The sequence below is a fragment of the Tenrec ecaudatus genome, chromosome 1 (genome assembly GCF_050624435.1).
Source record: "Tenrec ecaudatus isolate mTenEca1 chromosome 1, mTenEca1.hap1, whole genome shotgun sequence".
NCBI classification, from domain to species: domain Eukaryota; kingdom Metazoa; phylum Chordata; class Mammalia; order Afrosoricida; family Tenrecidae; genus Tenrec; species Tenrec ecaudatus.
The window spans coordinates 213,822,277-213,849,970 of record NC_134530.1 but is presented as its reverse complement, the minus strand read 5'-3'; the positions used below and the strand labels follow the sequence as shown (position 1 = coordinate 213,849,970).

Here is a 27,694-nt window from a genome sequence, read left to right as displayed (position 1 = left end):
CATGAGAGCATCTGTAGATTCACCATCATTCTCTAATGTTTTATAGAATTCTGTAGTGTGTCTGTATCAAAGTTTATTGGGCCATCCTTCCACGCATGGGCATTTGGGTGGTGTCCATCTCTTTGCTATTGTGAATAGTGCTGTGAGGAAAATGGGCATGTATATCTCTGTTTGTATTATGGCTCTTATTTCTTCAGGCTCTCTACCAAATTGAGGATTTTCTGAGTCATATGTTATTTTATTCCCAATATTTGAGGAAGCACTGTACTGAATTTCATAGTGGATTTTCAACAAGGTATGAGGGTACCACTCATCCCCCTTTGTGACATTTGTTTACTTTCTTCTTTTAACCCTCTTACCCATGCTGGGATGCAGTAATATCTCATTCTTTCTTTTTTAAAAACGTTTTATTAGGGGCTCAAACAACTCTTACCACAATCCATCCATACATTAATTGTTTAAAGCACATTTGTACATTTATTGCCTTCATCATTCGCAAACATTTTTAAATCATTTTATTAGGGGCTCATACAACTCTTATCACAATCCATAGATATATCAATTGTGTAAAGCACATTTGTGCATTCACTGTCCTCATCATTCTCAAAACATTTGCTCTCCACTTAAGCCCCTGGCATCACCTCATTTTTCCCCTCCCTCCCAGTCCCCTCCCTCATGAACCCTTGATAATTTATAAATTATTATTTTGTCATATCTTTCCCTAGACAATCTCTCCCTTCACCCATTTTTCTGTTGTCCACCCCCCAGGGAGGAGGTAACATGTAGATCCTTGTAATCGGCTCCACCTTTCCAACTCACACTCCCTCTACGCTCCCAGTATCGCCACTCACACCACTGCTCCTAAAGGGATCATCCGCTCTGGATTCCCTGTGTTTCATATCTGTACCAGTGTCCATCATTTGGTCTAGCCAGACTTGCAAGTTAGAATTGGAATCATGATAGTGGGGGTGGGGGTGGGGGGGGAATCATTTAGGAACTAGAGGAAAGTTGTATTTTTCCTCGTTGCTACATTGCACCTTCTGGCTCATCTCCTCTCTGAGACCCCTCTGCAAGGGGATTTTCAATGGCTTACAAATGGGCTTCGTGTCTCCACTCTGCACCACCCCCCTCATTCACTATGGTATGATTTTTTGTTCGTTGATGCCTAATAACTGATCCCTTTGGCACCTCATGATCACACAGGCTGGTGTGCTTCTTTCATGTGGGCTTTCCTGCTTCAGAGCTATATGGCTGCTTGTTTACCTTCAAGCCTTTAAGACCCCAGCCACTATCTCTTTTGATAGCCGGGCACCATCAGCTTTCTTCACCACATTTGCTTCTGCACCCGCTTTGTCTTCAGCTGTTGTGTTGGGAAGGTGAGCATCATAGAATGCCACTTTAATAGACCAAAATATTCTTGCATTGAGGGAGTACTTGAGTGGGGGTCCAATGTCCTTCTGCTACCTTAATGCTAAACCTATAAATATATGCACATAGATCTATTTCCCCATCCTCATATACAAATTTATATGCATTTATACATGTCATTATCTAAACCTCTATAAATGTCCTTTGCCTCCTAGCTCTTTCCTCTTCTCCCACTATAATGCTTAGTCTTCATTTGGGCTTCAATAATTCCTCTTGGTTACATTACCCTTGATCATGCCCTATCAGGCCTCCTACACCCCCTCCTCACCACAGATTTGGATCACTTGTTGTTCCCTTGTCCTTGGGTTTGTTAACACCACTATCTTCCCTACCTTTCCCTCCACCTCCTCCTCTCCAGTATTCCCAAGGAACTGTCAGTCCTGTTGTTTTCTCTTGCAGATTGTTCATCCAGCTAATCTTATTTAGACAGACCTGAGGAAATAATAACATGCACAAAAACAAGACATAGCAAAAACAAGCAACAATATACAACAAAACCATAACAACAAACCAATGACAAAAAACAAGACAAAACACAACAAGAAAGAAAAGTTTGTAGTTAGTTCAAGGACTGTTTATTGGTGTTTAGGAGTGTTTTGCAGTCCAGTCTGTTGAGGCACCACGCCCTGGCCCCAAAGTCCACCTTTAGCATTCCCTGGGGACCTCGCCACTCTGTTCCCTTGCTGTTCTGTTGTACCCTCTTAGTGTTTTGTCTCATTGTGGTGCGATCAGATCGGGTGCAATTCCTACATTGCTTCTCCGGTGTTGTCCCTTGTAGGGCTATAGGTCAGTGAGGGATGTAATGTCTCATAGTAGGGCCTGCCATGTGATCCTCTCTGTGGACTGGCTACTCTAATCAGGAACATTGTCCTCAAGGCCTGGTCACCCAGGATGTGCTCCACTCTTTCCTCTTCTGCCTTCATCTGTTCTCATGTGCTCTGATCAAATATGTCCTTCTTCCAGAGCTACAAATTCAGTGCCATCCTTTGAAATAAATTCTTCTGTGGGGAGGGGTAGGTGTCCACGTAGTTGTTGGGATTGGGGTCAGCCCCTTTGACCTCTCCACTGGTCCCCTACTCCATGACGGCATGCTGCACTCACATCTTGGAGCACTGGGTTGGAGTCTGGTGCCTCTTTTCCTGCAGAGATATAAACAATACCCTCCCCTTGGGTGGGTTAGTGCCCTGTTCCCCCGCTACCCATTTCTTTATTATTATTTTTTCCTTTCCCCACCTCCTTTTCAGTTGTCTACCATATGTATCCCTGTATTTAGTCTGGGCCTGCCATACTACCTGGACCTCACCCCAGTAATATTTGTATACAGTAGCTTTTTCCCTATGCCCCTTATACAATTTTGTTTTTAAAGCTTACCTCAGCGGGTTCATGTTTTACCTGTCCTTTTGTGCTTAGCTTACTTCACTTAGCATGATTTCCTCCAGTTCTCCCCATGCAGCAATGATCTTCATAAATTCATCACTGCTTTTTAGCAATGCGTAGTACTCCATTGTATGTAGGTACCACACCTTTTTAATCCACTCATCAGTGGATGGAAATTTGAGTTGTTTCCAATTCCTTGCAATTGTGAACTGTACTGCAATGAACATTGGAGCACAGATGTCTGGCCTTGGTTTGTTTCTTGCCTTTTCTGGTTATATGCCCAGTAGGGGGGTTGCTGGGTCATATGGTAACTCGATTTCCATCTGTTTTAGATATTGCCAGAACGATTTCCACAGTGGCTGTACATACTTACAAGTTCACCAGCAGTGGATGAGAGTTCCTGTCTCCCCACAGCCCCCCCAACATTTGTTACTTTCCAATTTTTTGAATTGGGCTGTCTTTGAGGGTGGTAGTTGGTACTTCATTGTTGTTTTAATTTGCATTTCTCTTATGGCTAAAGATTGGGAACATTTTCTCATATGTTTGTTGGCCATTCAGATTTCTGACCCTGTGAAACTTCTGTTCAAGTCCTTTGCCCACCTCCTCAGTGGACAATTATTTTTTTCTCTTTTTGGAAGGTAGCAGAGTATTGTAGATTTTAGTAATAAGGCCTTTGTCTGATGTGTCATTGCTAAAGATGTTTTCCAAGTCCGTGAACTCTCTTATTGCTCTCTTGGTGAATTATTTCAATGTACACAGGTGTTTTATCTTCAGTATATCCCATTTGTCAATTTGTGCCTCCTCTATGTTTGTGTTCTTCCCTATTTCTGATAGCCTATGTATTCCCTGTGCCAAAGTTTTCAAGTTGGTCCTAATTCTCTCATTTATGGCCTCAATAGTTTGGGGTTTAACTTCAAGGTCTGTTATTAATCTTGAGTTTATTCTTGTGCATGGAATGAAATAAAAATCTTGTTCATTTTTCTGCAGATAAATATCAATTTTTTTCCAGCACCACTTGTTAAAGAGGGCATCTGCTTCCCACTGGATCCTTTTTGTCTGTATGCTGATGATTTTATTTCTGGGTTTCAGTTCTTTTCCATTGTTCTGAGTATCTGTCATTGTTCCAATACCATGTGGTTTTGACAACTGTGGCTGTATAGTATGTGCTAAAATCAGGTAAAGCAAGCCCTCCCACTGTGTCCGTCTTCTTGAGGAGTTCTGCTAATTATGGGCTTCTTACCTTTCCATAGAAAGTTGGTAATCAGGTTTTCTATTTCTTTGAAGTAAGATGAGGGTAATGGTGTCGGGATTGCATTAAATTTATATAGTCCCTTTGACAGAACTGACATCTTGACTATATTGAGTCTTTCAATCTACGGACATGGGATATTCCTCCATTTGTTGAGGGCGCTCTTGGTTTATTTTAATAGTGTTCTGTAGTTTTCCCCATATTGATCTTTTGTTCTTTTAGTCAGGTATAACTCTAGATATTTCAATTTGTGTTTGGCTATTGTGAAGGATACCATATTTTTATCTCAACTTCTGTGGTCTTATCCGATGTGTATATGAGTGCAATGGACTTCTGTTTGTCGATCTTGTATCCTGCCACTCTGCCAAACTCCTCTTTTGCTTCCAGTACTCCCCTTGTGGAACTTTTGGGATTTTCCACATATAAAATAATATCATCTGAAAATAGTGATAGTTTCACCTCTTCCTTTCCCAGATGAATACCTTTGATGTCTTTTCTTTGCTTTATGCTGTTGCTAAAACTTCCAGAACGATATTAAATAAGAGTGGGGAAAAGGGACATTCTCTTCTGGTCCCCTTTTTGAGTGGGATTGTGTTAGTCCTTTCTTCATCGACTACCACTTTGGCTGTTATTTTTTCAGATATAGCTTGTATTGTCTTGAGGAATTTTCCCTCCATGCCTATCTTCTCAAGTGGCTTAAGCAGGAATTGATGTCGGATGTTGTTGAATGCTTTTTCTGCATCTATCGATATTATCATGTGGTTCTTATAGTTTTTCATGTCAATGTCACAAATAATACTAATGGTCTTTCGTATGTTGAACCATCCCTGCATCCCTGGTATGAATCCCACTTGGTCATTTATTTTATATGCTTTTGTATTCTGTTGGCTAGTACTTTGTTAAAGATTTTTTGCTTTGATGTTCATTAGAGATATTGGTTTGTAGTTCTCGATTCTTGTTGGATCGTTGCCCGATTTGAGTATCAGAGTTATACTAGCTTCATAGAAGGAGTTTGTGAGTTTGCCTTTTTTTTCTATGTTCTGGAAGAATTTGTGTAGGATTGGTTTAGTTCTTCCCTAAATTTTTGGTAGAATTCTCCAGTGAAGCCATTTGTTCCAGGGGCTTTTTTTTTGCAATCCCTTGATAAACTTGTCTATTTCTTCTGTTGCTCTAGGTCTGTTGAGATGCTTGGCGTCCATTGAGGATAATCTAGGGAGGGATTGTTTTTCCAAGTATTTTTCCATGTCTTCAATTTTTAAAATTCATTGGAGTACAGTCATTCATAGTACTGTGTAAGTATCCTTTTGATTTCATTAGGGTCTGTTGTAATGTCCCTTCTTTCATCTCTTATTCTTGCTATTGAAATTTGTTCCCTCCTTTCTTTGGTTAGGCTTGCCAGCAGCCTGTCAATTGTGTTTAGCCTTTCAAAGAACCAACTTTTAGTAATATTAATTTTTTCCATAGTTTTCTTATTTTCCCTTTGTTTCCTGAATTTTAGCCCTGATTTTTATTATTTCTTTTCTTTTTCTATTAGTAGGATTGTCTTGCCAACTCTGCTTTAGTTGTAAATTTTATGTCAGCATATCAATCACAAGTCTCTCTTCCTTTCTCATGTATTGCTATGGAACTTCTTCTGATAACTGCCTTTCTTGTCTCCCATAAGTTTGGTACATTGTGTGCTCATTCTTGTTAGTTTCTTGAAATTTCCCAATTTTATCATTGATCCATGCCAGTATGCACCCCTTTTGCAGTAGAGAGTTATTCATCCTCTAATTGATTGCTCTTGTTTTCTTTGTCTTCCTTTTATGGATTTCCAGCCTTATGGCACAGTGGTCAGAGAGATATGATATCAATTTGTATGATATCAATTTGCTTAAATTTATGTCGATTCCCCTTATACCCAAGCAAGTTATCTATCTTTGAATATGTGCCATGTGGGCTTGAGAAGAATGTGAATTTATTGTATTTGGATGAGAAGCTCTGTAAATATCTATCAGGTCAAACTATCTAATTGTTGTGTTCAGATCTCTAGCCTCCTGTTGAGCTTCTTTTCCTGAGATCTTTCTTTCTCAGAGAGAGGTGTATTGAAGTGACTCACTATAATTGTTGAGGCTGTGATTTCTTTTTTCATCTTTTGGAGTGTTTGGTTGACGTGTTCAGTGGGTTTCTCATTCGAGGAATGTATGTTTACAATCCTTTCAGCATTATATAGTTTCCCTCCTTATCTCTTTTTATGGTTTGCATTTAGAAGTCAATTTTATCTGAGATTAGGATTGCAACCCCTGCTTTTTTTGAATTGCTGTTTCCTTTGTATGTCTTTCTCCGGCCTTTAATTCCCAGTCTATTTTTGCCTGTAGCCTTGAGATGTGTCTCCTGTAGGCAGCAGAATGATGGGTATGTTTTCTAAGCCAGTCTGCTACTCTCAGGCCATTATCATTTAGGGTTATTATCTCCATCTGCAGACTCTGTGATGTCATATTATACCTTTTGTGTTGGGTGTTTTCCTACTTTCCTTTCTCATTACTGTGTTGTGCATGTGTGTGTGTGTATCATTCTTGACTTCTTTCCATCCTTAAGCCAATGCTATCTTGGGTTTGGATTTCTCTTTGTTGCCCTCTGAGTGAGGTTGTTCTATATGGTGGTCTCTTATTTATGCTCGGTGAGTGTTGTTCTTCTACCCATACTGGGTCGGCAAGGATCTTTTGTAGGGCTGGGTTTCTTCTGATGTATTCTTCGAGTTTTTCCTTGGCTTGGAAGACTCTTACTTCTCCATTTATCTTGATTGATAATTTGGCTGGACAGAGTATTATTGGGTTTGCATTGTTTTCCTTCACTTCTTGGAATATGTTACTCCACTCTATCCTCTTATACGTAGTTTTTGATGATAGATCTGAGCATATTTTTATTTGTGAACATTTATATGTTATTGTTTGTTTTTCCCTAGCTGCTCTCATGATTTTCTCCGTTACCTCAAAGTTGGATAGATTAACTATTATATGCCTTGATGACGTCTTGGGATTCAGTCTAGCTGATGTTCTTTCAGCCTCCTGAATAGTTGTCTGCTTTTCATTCATTAATCTGGGGAAATTTTCCTCAAGAATTCTCTCACTATTGTTGCAGATGACTTCTTCATTGTGTCTTCTTCCAGTAAGCCACTAATTCTAATGTTGTTCAGTTTCATAGCATCAGACATAGTTATTAGGTTTTCTTCAGCTTCTCTGATGATCTTATTTGATTTTTGTTCTTGTTTGTTAAAGTTTGCTTGGATATCCAACAAGTCACTGACGCAGTTCTCTGCTTCCTCCAGAAGATTCTTGTAGTCTGTGTTTCAACTACTGGTTTTTGTTACCTCCTCCCTAAGCTCCTCTATTTTTCTTTGATGTATGGCCTTTATCTCCTCTATCATTTCATCCTTTTTCTGTATTGTTTCCCTCATATCCTGTATGACTCCAAGCAGCATTCTGAAATTTTCTTTCCGTGGCAGCTCAATGTCTGCTTCTTCTATGCATGTCAATATGTTTGGGACATCTTCTTCCATTGCCTTCTGTTTCTCCTGGTTGTTTTTTGTTGTTGTTGAGGTCATGGGGGCTGATGGCTTTTTGCATTGTATTGTTTTAGAGGAGCCTGGTGCCATTTTCCAGGAAGTCAAAGAGCACTGGCTTTCTATGGGATACTCATAGGAATGCTTCTTTGAACTGCCTACAGCTAATTTCATTATAGAATTAGTCTACCACTTTATCCTCCTGTGGCATCCCTCTCAGGGGAATGCCCCAGAAGGCTGGTGGGTTGTCTTCTTTGGTGTTGGGGAGGCTGGGCAGAGGTTCCTGCAGCAGCTTGGAATGTTGACAAGTATTGGTCGAGCTGCCTTAGGCCCCCAGGCACACAAGCAAGAATTCCCTGGTAAGAAGTTGGGCAGAGTATCACATGATGGAGGTCAGCAGGGCTTTCCATAGCCTCGGGCTAGCTGCTGAGGGTGCAGATCACCTAGCTGGGTGTGGCACAGGCATAAATGCCCTAGGCTAAGGGGAGTGGTCTGGAGGTCAGCAGGGAAGTGTGAGAGCACAAGAAATAGCCAAAGATTAGGGGAAAAATTAAAAAGCAAGCCCGTTGAGACTCTGAGGGGGATATAAAGAAGAGAGGGAAACAAAAGCAACAATGTAGCTGAACCCTGATCCCTGTCCGTGGGGCTTCAGGGTTCAGTCCCTGCCTCAAGGCAGGTGGTGGCAAACTGTGGCTGTGTTGAGAAAAAGCCCCTGCGCAGTCTGCCAAGACTGTGGGGAATGGAGAAGAGAGGGAAACAAAAGCAACAATGTCACTGAACCCCAATCCCTGGCAGTGGAGCTGCAAGGATTTAGTCCCCGCCCCGAGGAAGGTGATGGCAAACTGTGTCTGTGTTGGCTCCAAATTGACCCGGCTCCGGCAGACACAGTGGTGGGGCTAAGGTCAAGCCCTCACCGGCCTTCATTGTGATAAGTCAAAAGCCCCCAGCACCTCAAAACCTTGTGGGTCTGTGCCTACTTATCTTTATAATGCTCCTCTTGCATTCCAGCAACATTGAATTTCCCTCTAAGCAACCATCCTGGGCTGAATTATGTGGAGTCCCTCTGGTATGTGTTACCCTGTCGCCATCTTCCCGGAAGTCCCCTCATTTTCATTTTTAATTTTTTTCTTTCTTCATGTGTCTTACTTAAATTTTGAAAAAAATTAACCAAGATTTGTATTTACTTTCTAGTAATACACAATTTTCACGTTACTTTGTTAGATGGCTGAAGAAGAGCCTGTACCTCCGGGAGGATCTTCAGTCCATCATTAGAAAACTGTCCATCTTTGGACCCATCTAGTCATTTGCTCTTAGTGGTCGACAAAGTGCTAGTGTGGTGCTTAAATACATGACCTCAGCATGCACTGCTGTCAATGCTTTTCTTTTTATTTGCATATTTAATTTTTTTATTTAAAAATCATTTTATTGGGGGCTCATACAACTCTTATCACAATCCATACATTCATCCATTGTGTCAAGCACATTTGTATATATGTTCCCCCACCCTGCTCAATCCCCTTTCCCCCATGAACCCTTGATAATTTATAAATTATTATTATTTTGCTATATCTTACACCATCCGATGCCTCCCTTCACCCACTTCTCCGCTGTACGTCCTCCAGGGAGAAGGTTATATATAGATCCTTATACTCTCTTACCCCTTTCTCCCTCACCTTCCCTTCACTCTCCTGGTATCGCCACTCTCACCACTGGTCCTGAGGGGTTCATCTGTCTTTGATTCCCTGTGTTTCCAGTTCTATCTGTACCAGTGTACATCCTCTTGTCCAGCTGGATTGTAAGGTAGAATTGGGATCATGATATTTGGGGAGAGGAAGCACTTAAGAACTAGAGGAAAATTTTATGTTTCATCATTGTTACACTGCACCTGACTGGCTCATCTCCTCTCCGTAGTCCTTCTTCAAGGGGATGTCCAATTTCCCACAGATAGGTCCTGGGTCCCCACTCTTCACTCCCCCTCATTCACAATGCTATGATTTTTTTTGGGGGGGGGAGGTTCCTTGATGACTGATACTTGAACCCTTCATCACCTGTGATCTCACTGGCTGGTGTGCTTCTTACATGTGGGCTTTGTTGTTTCTCAGTTAGATGGCCCCTTGTTTATCTTCCAGCCTATAGGAGCCCAGATTCTATATCTTTTGGCATCCAGGCATCCATCAGCTTTCTTCACTGCATTTGCTTATGCACCCGCTTAATCTTCAGCGATCGTGTCTGAGTAGGCTAGTGTACTTCCATGTGGGCTTTGTTGTTTCTTAGCTAGATGACCACCTGTTTATCTTCAAGTCTTTAAGATGCTATATCTTTTGATAGCTGGGTACCAGTAGGTTTCTTTACCACTTTGTTTATGCACCCACTTTGTCCTCAGCGATTGAGTTGGGACACGTTTGTGTACTTCTTCCATGTGGGTTTTGTTGTTTCTCAGCTAGATGGCTGCCTGTTTATCTTAAGGTCTTTAAGACTTCAGATGCTATATATTTTGGTAGCCAGGCACCATCAGCTTTCTTCACCACATTTGCTTGTGCACCCATTGTCTTCAGGGATCGTGCCAGGAAGGTGAGCATCTAAAACTGCTGAATTGTTTGAACAAAGTGTTCTTGTGTTGAGGGAGTACTTGAGCAGGGGCCCACTGTCCATCTGTTTCCTTAATGCTAAACCTATAAATATATGTACATAAATCTTTTTTGTCCTCATCGTGTATAAATATATTTACATCTGTATATGCCTGTATTTAGATCTCTATAACTATCCTTTGCCTCCTAGTTCTTTCCTCTATTTCTTTGTACTTTCCTCTTGTCTCACTATCATGTTCAGCCTTCATTTGGGTTTTAAGAATTCCTCTCGGTTACATTGTCCTTGATCCAGCCCTGCCAGACCTCTTACACCCTTCTTTCCACTTATTTTGGATCTCTTGTTGTTCCCTTGTTCCTGGGTTTCTTAACACCCACTTCCTTTCCCCTGCCTCCCATTCTCCCATGTCTCCCTGGAACTGCAATCTCATTGTTCTCACTTCCGGCTTACTTATCCCACTTATTCATATAGACATACTATGTACCATCACAAGACTGAGTACAATAAAGCAACAATAGAAAGTAAAACAATAGCTACAATAACAACAACAACACACATAAAGTCCCTATAAATAGTTCAGGGTCTATTTGTTGTCCTTCATGAGTGCTTTCCAGTAGAATCGATCGGGTGCCATGCCCTGGCCCCATATCTATCCCTGGCATTCCATGGGGACTTCATTGTTCTGCTCCCCTCACTGCTCTGCTGCATGCCCCCAGAGGCTGGCTTTGACGTAGTGAGCTCACGGTAGGCACAATTCCCACCATTGGTGCTATGGGTCAATGAGGAATACTGTGTCCCATGGTGAGGTCGGCCCTGTGGTCATCTCTGTGCATTGCTGCTCTGAGCAGAAACATTGTCCTCAGGACTTGGTGAGCCAGGATGTGCTTCACTCTTTTTTTTTTTCCTTTCCCCCCTCAGTGGCTCCAGTGTGCTCTGACCACACAAATCCCTCTTTTTGAGCTGTAGCTTCAGTACTGTTTTCTGAAGTGAATTCTTCTGGAAGCCAGTCACACCGTTTCACTGATCCTGGCAACAACAATGCATGTCAAGGGATGTAAGCTTCCTATGCAAATCTTTAAAGCTTAATCTGCCTTATTATTTCACCATTAGGGCTTTAAAAACACCCAACCTGCTGTTACCAAGTAAACTTTAACTCACAGTCACACAATCTAGGGTTTCTGAGGATGTAAATCTTTATAAGAGCAGTCATTCTCATCTGTCTTCCAATGATCTTGTCTAGTGGTTTTAATGAAATATAATTGTCATAAGAGATATATTAGTGGGAGGAACCTTGGACCCAAGGAAGTTTTGTAGAACACTAATATCAGTGAATTCTAACACGGACTACATTTAAAGAAACTCACGGAACATCAAAGAACAAAACTATGAATCAGTTTTATTGTGGCATTCCAATCATAATACTCTGGGAGAGCATCAGGTATCAAGTTTTTGAAGACTATGGCATCCCATCATTACACATGCAAGATCTGAGTTTGAATAATCTCATCAAGACTTCGATCCTCTTTAGAAGCTTCAAGTTTAATTTACATTAAAGGTCTCCATTGAACATGCCACAAAAGTGAATGCTTACAGGGACCAAAACCCATGAAAGTATTTCATTATCTAGCTTCTTGTTTGTCTTCAATTTCCCGAAGATCTTAAATTTCATGGGAGGAAAATGCAGATTCCCAGGGAGTGGGTGTCAAATCAGAATGAGCTCGTTTGAATCTCTGGTATAAATTTTTTCATAATTTTAGAATCAAGGTTTTGTTTAATAACTTGAGTCAACAGTACCCAAGTAAAAGATAAAATAGTGAGGAGAACTGTGTTTTCGCGTGTACTACGAGGGCCCAGGAGGCTTGGAGGAAAGAACCCTCCTTCGAAAGTCAAAGTTCCACAGTTCTCATGCTGCCCTGGGCTCTGACTAGGAAAAGCTGACTGGGGAAATCACTGAACCATGCTTCAACTTGAAGTTCAGCTTCTGTAAGGTGAATCTAATCATACTTCCCCTGCTTACCTCACAGGATTGTTGTGAGGAGAAAATGAAATAATGTGTACATATAAAATGTGCAGCATAGACATATGGTCATTTCTCTCAACTATTGGGCCTGGGAAGGAAAGCTGGTACTATGCCCACACTGGAACACAGTGAGCGGCTGCTCCCTATCGTTCTTCTGAGTACAGAGAATACTGTTAGGACCCAATCCCAAGGAGGAGGAAGATTCTATATGCCTCTTACGTGATAAATTAGCCTATATTAGTGTTCTAGAGTCACTATGGATTATAACATTAATAGCTTATAAAATTAACTAGCTTTTAATGAAAGAACATGGATTTAAAAATGCATCCCATGCAGAGAGAGCAAATATTGTTTTAGTACTTCTGTCTGTGTCTTTGGTCATTAAATAAAATGCATTTTTCATACAAAAAAGAGAGAGATATTGGTGCTGAAAAAGGCACAATGGAAGTTTATTAATTCAAACATGAGAGATCAGAATATCACACCTGTGTGAAGCCAGATTGACTAGAGAAACAAATTCAGTGACACTCAAATATATGTGTAGGAGAGAGCTTTATATCAAGAAGTAACTGTATACAAGGAATAGATCCCAGCCTAGTCCAACTCAAGTCCATTAAGTCTGATACTAGTCCATAAGTCCAATTCTAGTCCATAACCCCCTCTTCAGATTCAGAAAGCCACATGCAATGATGCAGGAAAATCACAGGCTGGTGGGTACAAAGTCTTGTGGATCCAACAGTGGATGCATCTCCAGGACTCATGTAGGTCTCCAGCAGGAGTCCAAGTGGTTTGCCAGTAGGAAGATGAAGTCTTCCCCAGGACCCTTCTTATGAGAAGGTCACACACACAAGGAGACATCATCAGGGGGTGACTTGATTGACAGACTAGATTCCACCCCAACACTCTGTCAAGTTAACATTAAATTAGGTAACAAGCACAACATCCCTTTCCTTGTTGTACTTGTCTTGGTTGTAACTGTTATCACAGTTTTGCTTTCCTAGATTGGAAATTCATGACTGCATTTGCATATTCGTCTGACTTCCATCAGCCCTGGAGGACACACCTTTCTTCAGAATTAGTAGCATGTAGCTTTTCTTTCTCCATATTTCTGATAAACTGCTTTGAAATTCTTATGGCATTTAGTGGAAGCTTTGCATGTACTTTGAGCCTGGTCTAAACTTCTTTCTGAAAAGTATTATGGGCAAAACTTCAGTAACAAGTCTTTGAGCACAAGTTTCTCTTGCCATTATATTCATTTCAAAAATGAGCATCTCAGCTGTCTTACTGAGCCCACCATCTTCAGAAACATGTACGAGGAGTGTCCTTCAGGCCTTTGCCCCAAATGACTCAACGAATATGTGATGTTACTAGCATGTGTGATATCAACTAGCCCAAGCAGGGCCACAGGATCCCCACAGCTGGGCCGTTTACCATTGGAATTAGAGGCTCAGGGAAAATTATAACATGACTTACAAAATCCCTCAGGAAATGGTAGCATTTAGGGCTTTCTTCTCTATATCATCCACGAGACTACCATTGAAGCTGTTCGATCATTTCCACTACATTAACAGTCACCATTTCCTGTTTTCATGATTGTGGCTGAGTCATCCTTACCTATGCTTCATGTGCAAGCCTGAGTTCTCCATACAGCTGATGTTTGAGTACCTTTTTTGGGTAGGGCAGTTGAAGATGGTTTTGTGAAACCCGTATTCTGAGGTTACCACAAAGGAGTTATCTCCAGACTGTTTAGTGTTAGCACTAGCTTTCCTTTGACTGAAGGAATTGAATGAACTTAAAACAAGGCTACATAGTACTACCTGGCTGTTTCCTGGACAGATTGCTGAGAGCAGTCCATGAGTCCCATTTGGCCTTATTGATAAAACCCAGCATTCCTGGGTCGGGCACGTTACAAGGCCCTTCAGTGGCCTGCCTACACAGTGTATTGAGCTTTAGCTTCACTCATTTCCTCGTTCTTTCTTCAAGATTTTCACCTGCTTCACCTCAGGCTCCAGGTTCTTCTGACTGCCTCTCATTACTGTTCTACTCATATGCAGCTGAAGTACCGAGAAGCTAATGACTTGCACGGGACTGCTGTAGAGGCTTCTTCCTCAGACACGGTGTCCAACCAGTGACTAGAGTATAAAACGTGGAGTGACCATGGACAGTAGAAAGGTTGACAAGAAGGCCACCAAGAATAAAGAGGTAAACAATAAAATGGCTGCTGAAGCTGGCCACAATCCAAGGCTATTGGACTAAACACTTGAGGGTTCACCCCTTATAGGACTGAACACCCATGATCACAGTTATGGTGACGCCCCCCCACCCCCATGATATATATATATATATATATGTATATATATATATATGTATATATATATATATATACACACACAGAAGGGTAGAGCTTCTGACTGCTGCAAGGAAACATAACTCTCCCTCTGTCTCTTGCTTCTGCTGGTAAATAGCATCTGTTTTTTCTTACCTTGCTATTGATGTGCGTGAATGTCCGTTGAAATAAATTGGTTAAAAGACTGTTTGGCTCACAAAGTGTGATATGCCCATGAAAGAATGTGGTCCCCCCACTGTGTGAAGCTTAGAGACTGCAAGGCCACTGTGTTTGTGCATAAGCCAATCGATTCCGAAGCTCTGTCTTTGGGACGGTCTTAAAGTGCTACACACAACCATCCAGGAACAGCTTAGAAATAACCAGTGCAGCGATGTTAATTGTGTTTGCAAGGCAAGGGTTGGGCTCAGCTACCATTACCTCCCATTTTAATTTTGTTTTGGATTTTTCATATAGCTAACAATCACGAGGATTTCTTTTTGTTTGTTCTCTGCTTGATGGTTTGTGTGTGTGTGTGTGTGTGTGTGTGTGTGAACTACCTGTTCATATCTGCAGATTTTTAAAATTGAATTATTCGTTTTTTAATTGTTGTTGATGTGTTGAAATTTTAAAAATAGATTTGAGAGATTATCCCTTGTTATGACTTAACCAAAATTTTTTTCTCCAAGTCTTTGGTTTTTTTTAATCCTTCTATGAAGTTACTGATATACATTAACATCTTATTTTTAGGAGGCCCCAGTCATTTATTTTGCCTTTTGTTCTCTGCGTTAGGCTGGGTCTCTAGCGAAGCAAAACCAGTTACTCTTGTACGTGCATGTGCCATCCTCACAAGGACTCTTTTCATTGAGCCCATTGATGCAGCCACTGGGGAATCCTTCTTGTTGAAAGTCTCCTTCTCTTTCGCTTTCGCTTTCCCAAGTACGATGACATTCTCTGGGACTGGCTTCTCCTGACAACATCTTCAAAGTAAATGAGACAAAGTCTCGCCCTTCTTGCCTCTAAGAAGCATTATGACTGCAGCTTTTCCAAGACAGATTTTTTTCTTTTGTAAGTCCATAGTATTTCAATATACTTTCCCAGTACCGTCATGAAAATGTGTTCGTTCTTCTGCCTTCATTACTCAATGTTGAATTGTCACAAGTGCATAAGGTGATTGAAATAGCATGGCAAAGCTTTTTTTGAAAAGTAAAGAAATGAAAATATCCTGGCCTGAGTGAGGTGCATCTGAGTCCTCAAAGTAGCATGCTTGCTCTTCAACACCTTAAAGAGGTCTTGTGCCAACAAGATCCACCCAATGCCAGCAATGCTGGCCCTTGTTCCACATCCTCTTTTGAATCCAGTGTGAACTTCTGGCAGCTCCCTGTCCATGTACCGCAGCAACTGTTGTTGTATGAACTTCAGCACAATTGTACTTGCATGAGATAATGTTTATAAGTCAAATATTCTGTTGGGTCACCTTTATTGGGAATGGGCACAAACATGGATGTCTTCCAGTCAGTTGGCCAAGTTGCTGTTTTCTCAATTGCTGGAATAGGTGAGTGAGTGTTTCACATGCTTCACCATCTTTTTGAAATAATTCAATTGCTATTCCATCAATTCCCTGACCCTTGTTTTTGACTGATGTTTTCAGCACAGCTTGACTTTCTTCCTTAAGTAGCATTGGTTCTTGCTTAAATGCTACTCTGGAAATGGTTGAATTTCCAGGAGTTCTTTTTTGTATAATAATTACATGAATTCTTTATATCTTCTTTAGATGCTATCTTCGTTATTCAATATTTTGTCCATAGAATATTTGATTTAATAATTTTCCTCATGTGCCTTAGCTACTCTACATGTAAGAGCAAGTTTCATTTTTTTCTTACATCCAAGTTGATCTTTTTCATTTTTTGTCTTTTAAATAATATTTTTGCTTTCTTCATGGATATTTTTTATTTCTCTCGACAGTTGCCCAGGGCTTTCGATGAGGGTCGATGCATTAAATCTATTCTTAAAATCTACTTGGAATTCAGGTATGATATACTCAAGGTTGCATTTGGCTCTCATGGAACTGTTTGAATTTTCCTCAGCTTTATTCTTAATTTACATATGATGATAGAATCCACAGTTAGTCCCTGGTCTGGTTATAGCTATGAATATTGAATTTCGCCATCATTTCTTCCCATAGGTGTAGTCAATTTGATATCTGTCATTCCATCTGGGGAAGTCCACATGTCTACTCACTGTTTGTGTTATTAATAAAGGGTATGTGCTATAAACAAGTTGTTGGTCTTGACAAGTTCTATCTCCAGGTTTGTTTCTGTCACCAAGGCCATATTTTCCAACTCCCATTTCTTCCTCTTTGTTCCAATCTTTTGCTGTCCTATCTTCAAAAAATATAAATGTAGATTGATTGCACGTTTTATCAATTTTAGACCGAAGCCTTTGGTGGAATTCATTAACTTTATCACTAGCTTTTGTGGTTGGTGCATAAATTTGAGTAATGATTGTGCCAATTGGATTTCTTTAGTTCAGATATGTATAATCTTATCTCAGGCGGTATTATACAAGATAGATATAAAAATGTCCATTTTGATGGCAAATGCAAGGCCACTCCTATTGATTAGTTCATCCCCAGCATAGTAAATCATATGATTTTCTGATTTAAAATGGCCCAAACCAGTCCAGGCTAGCTCATTAATGCCTAGGATGTTGATTTTTATGCGCTCCATTTCATTTTTCATGATTTCAATTTTTCTGGATTTATACTTCATGCAGTATAAATCTGTTTACTAATTGTTCTGATTACTGATTTGATTTCTGATTACTAACTGATGTATTGATGCTTGCAGCTGTTTCTTCTAATGTTGAGTCACTCTCCATCAGCAAAGAAGCTCCCCAAGGTATCACTCTTACCATCTTTACTTACCCACATCTGATCCTGATTTGAGGTAACCTGCTAATTTCCCCACAAAACCCCACACTAGTGAACATTGTCTGTAAGCTCCAAGTGTCCAGAGTCATAAATAATTAAACCAGCAGAGAATGAGTTTGTCATTGGAGAGATGCTCAGAGTCAGAATCAAGAAGGATGGTGAGTGAAAGCACGACGGAGATCCCTTTTGCAACTGGCCTTGGGCTGCTTTGTTGGTAAATCCTCTCTCTCCCTTGTGGAGTGGGAGGAGTTTCCATGTGACCCCAAACCAGTGCCTTTGCCCTCATGATTATTTGAATAGTGATGCCCACGCCCTGGCTGTGCTCATGCAGAGAAGCCAGAAAGGGCCAAAGTGAACTACTAGTTTCTAAATGCTGCAGGACAGAACTGTAAACTTCCTGAACTAGGAAAGCATTTCTGTACCATAGATTTCATGGTCCCAAAATGGGATATTTACTGACTTCATGTGTTTATATACAGCCTCTGAGAAACAATTGGTTAACTACTAAGCTTTTCTTCTCAGGGGTGATCCCTAGAAAGTCAGAGGAAACTATAAAAATATGAAATAAAAAAATGATCAGTGCTATCAGAGAAATCAAACTCCACAAATTTATACAAGCAAGACATGATGAGAGGCAGGAGCTAGAAGCGAGGGGCAGGAGATAGCATCAAGGCAGACAGGGCTGATGGGTCCTCACACAGGCAGCACGGAGAGTGACCCGATGTCTGGGGGGAAATTCTGACAGCCTAGGATCATTTGAAATCTAAAGTCAGGGAACACCAGACTTCTGGGTTAAATCCAAAGTCAGAAAACTCCTACCTCTTTTTTGCTGACCCTGTTGCTTGCTTATTTCCTTGCCCATGTTCATGCAGAGACCCAGCATGGGCAGAGCTGATCAGGCTCCTGAGAAACGTGACTGACTCTAGCTTGTTCTGTTCACAGTCTATAGACACAGACAGGTCAAGGGGCCCACATTAAGATACAAACCCTTACACAGAGTTTCAGGGACAATTCAGTCAAGCACCCACCTGCTTTCTCAGGTGCTTTTCTTTCCTTTCTAACTACACTTCGACTTTTGCTAGCCATTTGTGGTTCATAAGTTCATTCTTTGGTTCACAAGATCGAGGATCCCTGGGCATATTAGAGGAGGTACAACATTGCCCAACAATGAGCCAGCAAATACATAAAATTTAGCAAATTCTTCAAATCTCTCAGTGCCACTGAGGTTATTTCAAACATAGTGACCGTATAGAGCAAAATAGAACTGTCCCTGTGGGTTTCAAGGGTTGGAACTTGAAAGGAGCAGAGAGCCCCATGTTCCCCCTGCATGATGGCTTCGGGGTTTGAAATGCTGACTTCTGGGTTAGCAGTTCAACATGTGCACTGTGCAACCAGGCTCCTTCAGCAAGTCGTGGAGCGAGGAGGACACAGAATGCCGAGTCGGTACAGTATACTGTGTAAATGTCCAGCTCTACATATCAGCGGCAACAACTGTGTACATACACATGATACAGATAAATAAATGCAAAGAAACTGGCAATTTTGACCCCAGACACAGCTGGGAGAAAAGGCAATGGAAATTTTACTCAATGGAGCTCAGATACGATGCTTAGCCGATACAGATATTAAAGTAGATATAAATAAATTCAGAGAAATGGGCACAATGTTTGAAGAGCTAAAAAAAGTGTCTCTGATTAAGACTAAAATTTGAAAAGAAAAACAAAAATAATAAAAAGGAAGGATAATTTCTTTAAAAAGCTAATAAATTGCCATATCAATCAGATATAATGAATAGATGTTTATTACATCCTCATTTGAAATAATGACCATATGAAGAGGATTCAAACACTCATAGAAAGACTTTCAACCAGATGGCCAACTAGGTAGACATGCTACATAACCTCTCTATAATAAACACGTGGGGAACTACATGAAACACATATAAATGATAATCCTAAAACCCTGAGCTTCAGAGATAAGAGAACTGGAAGAAAAACTGAGTGAAAGAATTCAAATAACATTATCCAGAATGAAAAAGGTGGGTGGTTTGTCAGCTGTCCAGATAAGTTGTGGACAAGTTCTGCTTGCTAGGGACTGGTTTATAGTGACCTTTTAGGACAGGGTAGAAGTGCCCCTGTCAGTTTCTGAGACTATAAATCTTTATGGGAGTAGAAAACCCTGTCTTTCTGTCATTGATCTCATTGAGCAGCTGCTGGTTTTAAACTGCTGACCTTGTAGTTAGCAGCACCACCAGCAGTCAGCAACTAGATATCAGTGAGTTTGGTTTTTGGTTTAGCACAAACCCCACTAGAGACAGATAGCAAGACAGGTAGGATTCTCCCTTTTCCCCATACTCTGGGGATCTGAGGAAGAGCCAGTCCCCCAACTTCATTCATCCAGTGGCCAGTAACACAACCTGGTTAGCCCCTGCTCTGTCTGAGGATAAAGCTGCATCCTTGTGGACAGGCTTCGGGTCTACTACCCCACATCTGAAGGCTTATGAAGTCCACCTCATCAAAACAGCCTAGGACACAGTGCCAACAAGTGACTTATTGCCAGTTACACCGTGTGGGCAAGAACTGGTTCCTCCTCTACAATCACATACTTGGCCCTCAGAGACCCTCAAGCCTGGAAGAAGAGTACCTTTCCAGGAACAAGTACCCTAACCTCAGCCACCATCTGAGCCTGCACTAACTACTTCCCAGTCAGGCCCTCAAATAGCCTACTACATCCACCTAAGTCACTTTCTCACCCCCCTTCCTCTAGTCCCCTCATCTCCTACCGCTGCGCCAACCCCAGCCCTCCACACCACATTTCCCCCCTCTCTGGGTCCTGCCCTGCCCCTGCCCTTTATCTCCTTTTCTGTAATTTCTACCCTTCCTTTCTCTACTTCTTTTTTTTGGTTTTGTGCTTTCTATTTTTTCCACTTTAGTTTTGATAACTTTTTTTTCCCTTTTCTTTTCCTTTCCTCTACCCTTGGTCAGCAATTCCTTTCCAGTTTTCTTTTTAGTTATTTAATTATTTTTGCTTTTGTCTGTCTGCCTGCTTCTCCTTGCTTACTAATATTTAAAATACATTATTTTGTCTCACTAGTTTTCAGAGAACAGCCAAGTCCACCTGACCAATAAGAGCGAAGCTCTCAAAAATAATGGAGGCAGGGCAAGGCATTGAGGGATCTACACGAGTTAAAGGCAAGAGAGATAAATACAATCATGTACAAAATCCTGCCATAGGATGGCCCATGAGTAGATGCTTTTCTTGGAAAGATATGCCCCCTGAACAGGTTTAGGCAAGAGAGTGGGTGTGTTCTCAAGAATATATATAGAATTGACAAAATATATTTCTATATGTGAATTTACCTTTACTGTGAATATATCTATCATTGTGGTAACTCATACAACGGGTAGTGCTATTAAAACATCTTAGATATACCCAACCACTTTGAGAAGATGAGTCATTGTACCTGGCGTATCAGAACTATAGTCTTAAGGGACACCAAGAACAATTGTCTTGATGTCGTTCACAGAGACAGTGGTCTACATCCTACTCAGGTGAGTAACTACTGGGGTTGTAAAGCTTGTGAGCAGCCACAAAAGGTGTAAGTACACATCTCTCCCTATATGAGAGAAAAACTAAAGTGTTTAAATTCAAATATCACCTGGAAAAATTAGTCCAGTGGACAGATGGACCACTCAAACATCAGTGTTCACAACCCTGCAGACCGAAGAACTAGACACTGTCTGGCGACCACTACCAACTTCTCTGAAAAGAATCATATTTTCAGTAGGTCTTAGAGAGAGTCAGAGAAAAATGTGGGAAAGAACTCAAAATTATAAGAGACCAGACTTATTGGATGGAAAGAGGTTGGTGGAACCCTTATGACTATTGTCCTTGCCACTCTTCAAGGTCAATAAATGAACTTTCTGGAATGTATAAAAAGGCAGTATTTAACCAAGGACCAAATTCAGAGGATTAAAGAAGGAGGAATGGAAGTAGGAATAAGAGGGAAGAAGTGGAATATATGATGGAAACTTGAGGGGATTAGAGTGGATGACTTGAAACAATGTGTATGAATTTTTGAATATGAAATAGATTATCTGTTCTGAAAACATCATCTAATGCCCCAAAAAAGTTTTAATAAAAAGGTGCAAAAATTATGAAAAAACTTAATGTTCTTATAATTCCATATTCCACAAATATTTAAAGCCCATTTGTACAAGAAAAATAAGACAAATTGTGGAATTAATGTCAAAGTTTCAAAAGTTTTATCATGGTATCTTTACTTTGTTGGTGACTGAAGTTGAAGAATTGTTATGAGACTCATAATGTTTTAAAATTATTTCTAGTGATTTCCTGCAGCAAAATAATACAGAAATAAATTGAGGAACCATAAGTGGCAGATAATAAACATATGGGAAATGTTGACATTGGTTGACCTTAGAGGATGCTCATGTGCAATATGCTAATATTCTAACTTTCTTCTGTAGACAGCTCAATGAATATAGGTAAACTATCATGGGTAAAAATAATAGTAAATGGTTGCATAGAACTGGACATTCTTTTAATGCCAAATGTACACCATGATTTTTGTTGTTGTTGTTGTTGCTAGTAGACAGATACAACTCTTCAGGAATAGAATTGCTACAAAAGGGCCTGTTATTATAAATTATTAGAACACTTCTGGTAGAAGGCAGAAAGGAAATATCAAACGTTGTGCAAGTGTTCCAGCAGAAAACCATTCTGATTGGAAAGTCTGAGTCTGAGTGCTGACAGCAGCAAGAAGGTGAGATGAAACTCTTATAGTTTTCGCTCTACTCAGTGGTCAGCTGCTTCCCAGGGCGAGTTCCTCACCTAAAACCCTTGGTGTTATACAGTTCCTTCTGATCCCTTTAAATTGAATAGTATCATGAACGTTTCCTGTCTGTGCAGAATTGAAAAAATGTTCCTATTAACTATTATATTAGCACACCACAAAGACAAGATAAAGCTCAACACAGAGAAGTTCAAAACAAATTCTTGCTCCTATGATCTAAAAGTAGAAATATGAGGTTGTTGCTTGATGCTGCCCAGTCTATTTTGCATCATAATGATGTCATATGATAGAGTAGAACTTTCTGGTAGAGTTTACTTGCCTGTGATCTTTACAGAGGCAGATTGCCTGCTCTTTCTGCCAGGAATATTCTGGGTGAGATCGCATTGACAATGATCTAATCAAAAGGCTGCATGTAACCATTTTTGATGTCAGAATTCTTTAACCCAAATATAGTAACTGGATTACTTTATTGACTATTTTTCCTGTACCATTTATTATGTAGACAAAATTTTCAGAACATACATGACAAAGACTTTAAAAATCTTTTATGTCAGGGTTATGCTTATTATATATCCTATTATATATCTAAGTCAATTTAATTGTCTTTATAATTGATTTGAATTATTAGGTGGGTTAAGCATCTTTTAGCAGATTACACACTTGACCTTCTGTGGCATATTTATCTATAGAGAAATAAATCCCAGAAACAAATTCACCACCATCGAGTCAATTCCAACTCATAATGATCCCATAGGATGAGGAGGACTGCCTCTGAGAGGAGTAGAGGGGCTCGTCTTCCTAATGGGCAGCGTCTGGTGGTTTCCAAGTGCTTCCTTTGCAGTTAGCAGTCTAATGCATAAGCAGTGTATGATCAGGGCTTCCATAGTTCATATTGTGGACTGGTAAACCAAAAAAATGAAAGAAAACCAAATTCACTGCCATTGAGTTGATTCCAACTCAAAATGATCCTAAAAGCAGGGTAGACCTGTCTCTGTGGATTTCTGATATTGCAATGTTTTCCCAAACCAGAGTCTCAGCTTTGTCTAGAGGAGCAGGTGGTTGTTCCTAACTGTTGATCTGGTAACGACGACACTAAAAAATTGTTAATAATCAGCTACCATCATTGGTATAACTTAGCTTGGTTCTTTTTGCTTGTTATGTAATATTATTTTAAAGATGAAAATCACAAGAGACCTTAGTTTCTCTGAATTTAGCATCTCAGGAAGTCTCTGACACTCTTTTGAAAATTTTGAGAGTTAGGAAGGTGATGGACCAAAGTAGGCATTGAAGTAAGTGCCTCGAATTTCTTGCAGAGGATAAGTTAGGAAATAAACACATAGTTTATCAAATTTTAATAAGGTATGTACCAGGGTCAAGTATTTGTCTCAGAGATTATAACTCACTTTGATGTGATTTCTAATATCTGGATAAAATTATGTGACAATTATAAAATGATGGAGAAAATTAGATTATAATTATACAAAATTCAAGAAATGTATACCATTTGATTATATGAATGTTCTTCAGTCACAGCATTAGCCACAGCGGGGATAATCTATTTTCCCTTCATGACAAGTTGCTCGAAAACTGGCTCTTGGTGTCAATTCCCTGTAACCCCTTTTACATTTAAATTCAACAGTATCACGTGTTTCAGTATAAATTTTCTTATTTTGCGTCCATTTTAACTGTATATTATGTCTTTCCATCTCGCTTTCTGATATTACACATGCATCTGAAAGTAAATAAAACAAACATACAAACTGTTAGTCTGAAAAAAAATGTTGTGTATACTTTCAAGTTTAGAAACAGCTTTGATTAATGACTTGTAGGTATTCTTTCGTGACATGTTTTCTGTCTGTGAGAAATTATCAAGTACATTTTAACATGGTGACAATGATAACCCTAAGTAACTCATTACATTCAAACCAATTCTGAATTGTTCAGTTGAATCTAACCCCATGTGTTAACTGAGCAAAATTGCATTATAGGGTCTCTTGTGTATAAGTTTTATAGAGTGAGATTGTCAGGGCTTTCTTCTGTAGTTCTGCTTAGGGGACTCAAACTGCCAACCCTCGAGTTAGTAGATAGATGAATGCCAACCACTAGTGTCATCCAGGGACTTGAAGACTGGTCAATGATACAAAAACTATGCATCATGCTTAATGAGCAGGAATTAGATCACATGTCAGAGAATCACAGGGTCAATTATTTTAATAAGAGTTTTATAATAAAGAAATATTAATATTTGTTTGAATCAGAATTTCTAAAACTAAATGTCTCCACATATTATTATTGAAAATCTCTAGAAGCAGTTCTATTCCGTATTACATTGTGATCATTGCCCTATGGCAAAAAGTTTTGCTTTATTAATAGGTAGAAGGATGCTATTCAGCACAATTATGTTTGCTAGTTTGTGATGTTATATCATATGTAGCAAAACATAATGATTATTATATTTCTTGGATCCAAGAAAACACTGAGGTACTTACCTAGGCATTTTGGTGGCTGTGACCATCGTCCATTCACACATGTGATTTGTTGGTTACCTTGAAGTGTATAGAAGGCCTGGCATTGATAATGAACTGATGATCCTGGAGCATATTCTATTTGGGGGAAGGAAGTTGTGTCTCCATTTTCAATAAGAGGAGGAGGTCCACATTTTCCTGTAGGATCTAATATTCACACACATATAAATATGTGTATGCATATATAGATATAAATACACATATATACACTTGATTTACTGAAAAATTAAGTTGCTTGATTTACTTGTGGAAAATAGAAATTAAGCATAATGTGCAATATCAAGATTTTTGTGACTGCTCAGGAAAGAAATTTGTCATTGAAGAAACTCAAGTCATATAAACTGAGGGCTACTTTAAAATACTTAGAAAGCATTCATAAATATAACGGTTCCTCGGTATCAATTTTTTTTCTTCACAACATATTAACTAAGATAAATGATGGATGTTTTTAATTCTGTCTAAAAGTACTATAATGTTCATTGGTTCTTACCTTAAAATTTTTTTTTCTTTTTAAAGGAAACATCAACTCCTTGAAAATCTTCAAGGAATTGAAATGCACATTTGAACTTTACAGGAAAACTCACTGGCATCCAGTGGATTTCTAAAACCCTTTTATCTTTGGATCACACAGGTTGGTGTGCTGCTTCATGGGGATTTAGCTGACTGTTCACTAAGATAGTTGCTTGTTTTGAGAGACTCCAGAAGCTCTTACTTGGGATGACCAAACACCATCGAGTTTCTTCCCCGCATTTTGCTTGGGAACCCATGTATTCCGTGACCTCTTCCTTCATGGTGGTGAGTAAGAGGCAGGGCCACTCTGTATGAACGAATTTTTCTAACACTTGTGCTGTGGTCAAGTGGAAATACAATATCTAGTCTCATAACTGATGTTTTTATAAGTCACCAAACTTAATCTGTATGCTGCACAAAATCTGGCTTAAATGAGGAAGAAAGTGGCATCACAGATGGAGGAAGATGTAGTAACAACCTGTGATATGTAGATGATACACAACTTGCTTGTTGAAAATGAGGAGTTGAAGCATGTGCTGATACAGATTAAGAATTGTAGCCTTCAGTATAGATTACAATTCAATTTAAAGAAAACCAAAATCCCCTCAACTACATAAATAGTAACATCATAATAAATGAAGAAAAGATTCAAGTGGTCAAGATTTTGTCTTGCTTGGGCCCACAATCAATGCTCATGTAAGCAGCCAGAAAGAGATCAAATGACCTCTTGGGTAAATCTTCCACCCAAGACCCCTTTTAAGTGTTCATAAGCAAAAATGTTACTCTGAGGACTGAGATGTATCTGACCCAAGCCATGGTATTTTCAGTCGCTTCCTACTGGGAGTGAGTCTGGTTTTTAGGGTTTTCATATGCATATGAAAGTTGGATATTGAATAAGGAAGACCAAAGAAGAACCAATGCCTTTGAATTGTGGTGCTGGAGAAGAATATTGGAGGTATCATGGACTGTCAAAAAGACAAGCAGATGTCTTGGAAGAAGTACAGCCAGGATGCTCCTTTGAGACTAGGATGGCGAGGCTTTCGACATGTAATCAGGGGAGACTAAACTCTGAAAAAGGACATCATGCTTGGTAAAAGGTCAGCAAAAAGGAAAACCCTCAACAAGGTTGACTGACACAGGGGCTGTAGCAAGGGGCTCACACCTAGCAACAATTATGAGCAGAGTGCAGGGCAGAGCAGCGTTTCGTTCTTTTGAACATAGAGTGGCTGTGTACAAAAATACTTAAATTTTCCTAGGAACAAATTCAAATCTCAGACATATATGAAAACAAGAGAAGATAAAGTGATGTGGGATTTTTGAGATTCGAAGAACAATATAAAACCAAAGAAACCCCCCTGCCATCAATTGGATTCCGACTGAGACTCTGCATTGGGTACATGAGGCTGTATTTCTCGGAGCACATCACCTCATCTTTCTCTCGCAGATGGACTGCTGGCTGCGTAGGAACCGCGGAACTGCACTTAGCGGTTCAATGTTAACCAGCCATCACCACCAGCACTCAGAGGACTGTATTGTGGTGAGTCATTTGGCTTTTCTTTGTGTCTCCCAGATATCCTGAATTTAGCACTGGAGAATACTGCCCAACTGATGTCCTTTTCAGACAAGCTAATTTTGATAAAAACTTAGATTCTTTAACTAAAGGCTTTGGGAAGGAGCATTCTGGAAGAGAAATTTGGTTTAAAATCCACCAACTGTTCTACCAAGGGAAAACGAGCTGTTTGTGTGTGTAAAAATGTATAACCTTGGAGATTTTACATGGGTTCCTATGAGATGAAGTCAATTCAATGGCAGTGGGATTGGTTAAGATTAACGTAATTGGTCCAAATCTACAAGGTCACCATGGAAGAATAAAGACCATTTCCTTTTCCTCCCCCAGGAGTGTGAGAGCCCAGAGGAGTTTACACTTCTCATCACAAGAGGGGCTGACAAGGCACTTATCCTCTTTCCATGGTGTCAGTGACATTAAGTGGGGAGCCTAGGTACTACCGCATGGTGGCAATGGAGGTCTTTTAAAGTATCAGATTTAAGTAATCATGTTTTTTGGAAACATAACACTCCCAAAGTGCTGGATACCTTTGAAAATCACTCCTAGTATTCAGAATTGGAAAAATCTGAAAAGAGGAAACACAACCAACAGATGGCAACTCTGAGGTGACTTAGACGTTGAAATTAGTTGACAACTTTTGCATTTAAGGGGGATGCTGAACCTGGAAAAAATGATAGCCTAATTAATTTGTTATTTATATATTTAATCATTTTATTGGGGGCTCATGCAACTCTTATCACAGTCCACACATGGATCCATTGTGTCGAGCATATTTGTACAGTTGTTGCCATCAACATTTTCAAAAGACTTTCTTTCTACCTGA

The 27,694-nt window shown here is 39.9% G+C and overlaps 1 protein-coding gene and 1 pseudogene across 1 annotated transcript in view; both read right to left on the bottom strand.

The window, feature by feature from the left end:
- LOC142423373 (complement factor H-related protein 5-like) overlaps positions 1–27,694 on the bottom strand; it is a 108,179-nt gene that overhangs the window by 56,453 nt on the left and 24,032 nt on the right. The gene's annotated exons all lie outside the window — the stretch shown is intronic.
- LOC142429526 (enoyl-CoA delta isomerase 2 pseudogene) lies at positions 13,183–25,585 on the bottom strand (annotated as a pseudogene).